We start from the raw sequence: 4,142 nt of genomic DNA, 5'->3' as shown, positions 1-4,142 counted from the left end.
ATCGGTGCTGCAGCCTGGTGGGATGACCATGCCCAGAAGCAGCTCGCAGGCAGGCTGGGACCCGCTCCTGGGGGCCCGTGTGCCATCCCCAGCACAACAGGAGCCACCAGCCCTGCCACAGCCCTTTCCCATTGCTGCACAGGTCACCTTCTCCAAGGAAAGCAAACAAACCCACAAGCCAAGGTTCCTTCAGCATCCCCAGCAGTGCCCATCCCATGGCAGCTCGCTCCAGGACCTGTCCTCTCCCCACAGCAACGCACAGGTTACGCACGGCACAGCGAGACGGAGCCTCGTCTTCTCCTCTGCCATCTAGTTCCTCTGATACCTGATTTTTTTTTTTTGATAAGCTCCTTGTTCTCAGGCATACAGTACAAAACTATTTTTCTTGCGCTGAGCAGACAAGATGTTGAAATGTTTTTTTTTTCCCTGTGATAACTGGGAGTGGAAGAAATCCTCCCCATGATTCTTGTCAAGTCAGGGGATCTCTTTGTAGTTCAGTGAATTATTTCATACCCGATGTTAATTTAAATACAAACAAACAGAGATGAATGCGCTCAATACAAGAATTATTTCCAGTACATTTCAGGCTTGTGCTGCTCTGTAAAAGACAGCCACGCAGGCGCTGTGTGCAGAGGGACCCCAGCACGCCCCATTGCACCCGGGCCAGATCCTGCCCAGTGGAAAATGCTGGGGCTGGAGCTGGGCAGGGAGAGCAGCCCCGGGGTGCTGCCACCTCTGCTCGTGCAGTTGGGAACTCTGACCCTTCCTGGTACCGCCAACACATGGCCATGCACATCAGGAGTTAACAATCCCTCCCGAGAAACGGGAGCTGCAAAACAGTAATGTTGTTCCACCTGAAAAGAGCAGGAATAAATCAGAAAAGGGCAAAGTGCATGGAAAGGATGAATAGTAATAAAAATGATGTTTAAATGTGCCACAGAGAATTAACTACTTTTTCCTTCATAGCTTCCCTTTCGTGAGCTATTCCTGGGAATCTGTAAATGAAATCAGAACAAGGGATTTGTTTTATTTTCATGCAGCCTGGGCAGGCTGTAGCGGTGCTGGTGGGGACGTGCGTGTCCCCTGCAGGCTCCCAGAGCCCATCCCAGGTGGCAGGAGCAGGTCTGCAGCCAGCAAACCCAGGCTGAGGTCTCAGGGATGGAGAATCCTGCATTATTTGTGTGGCTGCAGGGCTGGGGCGAGCATGGCCATGGCATGGGAGGCACTGGAGAAAAAAAACAGTGACCCCAAATGAGGTGCCGGGGCCACCAGGCTGCCTCCCTGTCCTGATAAACACCTGAAATGCTGCGTGCTTATCACATTTGACTCAAGGGCTGGAAATAATGCTTCCCAGGGAGAGGCAAACTGCTCAGTCTATCGGCTCGTGGGGGTGAGCTGGAGAGGTGGCTGCACTGCCTGCCCTGAGGGAAGCCAGGCACGGCACAGCTCTGCAGCCCCCAGCAGTGGTGTCAGGGACCCAGCAGGGTCTGAGCAAGCCCCAGGTGGAGGACAGCAAGGGCAGGACGAAGCAGAGAGCCCGGGGAGACAATGCTCTCCTTCTCCATCCTTGCCCACCACCATATCCCACCTCTCTGTCCCTTTTCCTTGGCCCCACCACACTCAGCCACCGCATTGGGCACCAGGGGAAAAAAATGTCAGGTGAGAAAAACATCTGAAGCAAACGGGCTCCTGCCCAGCTTGCGATGCTGTTTTTCTCTGCGAGAGGAGACGGCTCTTCAAAGGACTGGGAAAACAAAAACTCCCCCACAAAGCCTTTGCTTTGTCAACCACTGCACCTGCGGGATGCCGGCCTCAGGCAGGAGCGAGGGTCGCATGGCGAGGTGCTTTGTCATCGCGCGGCCCCGCTCGCTGGCAAGCCAAATGAACGTCACCTTTACAGATACACAAAATCAATGCCGTCCTATATCCCAGAACCTTTAAACACGAGACAGGCAATTTGTCTTCTTTTATGGGAGGTGAGAGTTGAAAGGAGCCTGGCCAGGTTAAATAATCCAGCGGTGGCAATTTGAGGTCGTTTTCACCATATTAATGGTTTTTCTGCTTACAGGAGAAAAGCCGAGCTGAGGACCTAGACTTGGACGGACTCCTCAATGACATCACTTTTCTGAAAAGTAGATTTTGACAAAAATTGCAACAAATTTGAAGCAGTTGCTTAGGAGGCAGCCTTGGAGCTGGGTGCACGTGGCTTCTGCAGAGAGACAGGGACGAGCCCTGTCCCTGGGACTTGACCTCTGCGGACTATTTGCCTCCCCTGGCAAGGAGACAGCGTAAGGCTGATTATTTGAAACTGGGCTTTTTGATTCCTTTTTAATGTGAAGTAAACAGAGATGGAGTTTTAGAAAATTTCTGTAAGAACATCTGTGGATGCAGCGGTGTGTAATTATGCGCGCAGCACACTGCTCCAGTCCTTGCTACAAACCCAGCTCGTACGCCGCAAGCACGGGGGAGAGAGAGGAGGAGCTGGGAGTCTGCGTGTTCCTTAGAAATGGAAAGCAAATTTGAGATAACATAAAAACATCATTTCACATATCTGAAAGCCTTTTGTAAGCACTTTCCAGGAATATTTTACAGCCTCAGTTTCATTAGTCAGAATACTCGCAGAAAGCAAATTCTAAGCTTGAACGCTTGTGTACTCGGTGTTTGCAAATGTTGCATTATACATTGGGTTGTAAAACACCCGACGTGTGCTGTTAGATCACTCCCACCCAGAAGGGGAAGGAGCAGCGCGTGGCTCGCGGGACTCCCTGGCACACACGGCTCCAAACCAGGATCCCTGCAAGTCGCTGCCAGCCCCAGCAGCACTGGTTTTGCCTACCAGAAGGGTATTTCTGCAGGTTACTAGAACAGCTCTTGCACACAGCCATGGGCAGCACGTAGGTAGATGTTTACCCAGTAAAGGGAAAGAAACGTTCCTGTCTGGTACTTAATCAGCGAGCACGGTGCAATTGCAGCATTTCCAAAGAAGCTCAGAAATGACCGTGGATCCATGTGTGACTGACACTGGCTTTTCACCACTGATTCAAGAAGGGAAATAAAATGCACCAAACATGTAACACGCTGAACCATGTGCAGGAGATTAACCGAAACCAGTGCTGATTGCCCCTGGCTCCTGCTCTGCACTCCCCCCAAAAAAAAACTTTTTGATCTGGGCAGGGGAAATTTGGGGATCAAACTCGGGGTGCGGTTGCACCCCTGGCTGGACCCATAGCAGGAGGGTACGTGGGGATGCCTCTGCCCTCCCCTGGCACACTTTCGGGTTCCAGCCTTCTCCAGCTTTCCGGAGAATTCATCCTTGAGGTTTTTCTGCTTCAGCACGTTGCCAAGAGAGACAGTGACAGATAAAGGAGAACAGCTCCACATAACCTCGATTACCCAAGGATAATGAGGCCCGGTGCACCCTTAAGATATTAGTAATATTTGTATCTATTCAGCTTTTTCAGCACTAAAGGTAACCATTTATATCCATTAAAAGCAGATAACTGGGTGGCAAGTGGAGCCCTGTTTGCACCTTGGCCCGAGCTCCCTCCTGACGGGCAGCATCTATCACAACGTACCTGCCTGGAGAGCTCTGCCCCTGCCTTGTGTCAGCATTTAGCTCCAAAAAACACTCTAACGAGCTGCTCTGATGCATCAGATTCGGGCTGGCTCGGAGAACCCACCCTCACCAGGATGCCCTGCACTGCTCCTGCGCGTTGGGGGGGTGTGGAGTTCTGACACGGAGCCCATGCAAATCCTTGGGAACATCTCTCTGCCTTCACAGTTTCCTTTCCAGCACACAAGGCAGCCTAACCCTTGATGCACTCTTGCATGTGATTAATGCTCAGAAGTTTTACACTCACCAAGCTGCAAGTCTGCAAGAGCAAAAGGAAGTTCAAGGCACCATCAAAACGTATCCGAAGGAAAACAGTACCAAGATCACTTAATTATGGAGAAAACATTGTTAAGCAGACTAATCTTCAGAACAAACTCACATTTGATAGTGGCAAGGTGCCCAATTGGTTTGGATGGTTTATATTTAGATCATCTCAATACCTACACAAACCAGGCCACCAGCCAGAGCAAAACTTTGACATGCACAATTAATTTAACCAGATGAAAAGGTCACTTTATTTAGCCTAGGA

General features: G+C 50.7%; 1 long non-coding RNA gene across 1 annotated transcript; it reads right to left on the bottom strand.

Moving 5' to 3' along the window:
* Positions 1 to 531: 531 nt before the first annotated feature.
* Positions 532 to 3,916, bottom strand: LOC106014360 (uncharacterized). Its single transcript, XR_002398336.4, has 2 exons — positions 3,861 to 3,916; positions 532 to 854 (listed from the first exon to the last, which is right to left on the bottom strand). It is a non-coding gene; the product is annotated as an uncharacterized lncRNA (long non-coding RNA).
* Between the last annotated feature and the right edge of the window lie 226 nt (positions 3,917 to 4,142).

The sequence above is a fragment of the Anas platyrhynchos genome, chromosome 22 (assembly GCF_047663525.1).
Source record: "Anas platyrhynchos isolate ZD024472 breed Pekin duck chromosome 22, IASCAAS_PekinDuck_T2T, whole genome shotgun sequence".
Classification (NCBI taxonomy): Eukaryota; Metazoa; Chordata; class Aves; order Anseriformes; family Anatidae; genus Anas; species Anas platyrhynchos.
Note: the sequence above shows the minus strand (reverse complement) of the source record. Positions and strands in the feature narration are given on the sequence as shown.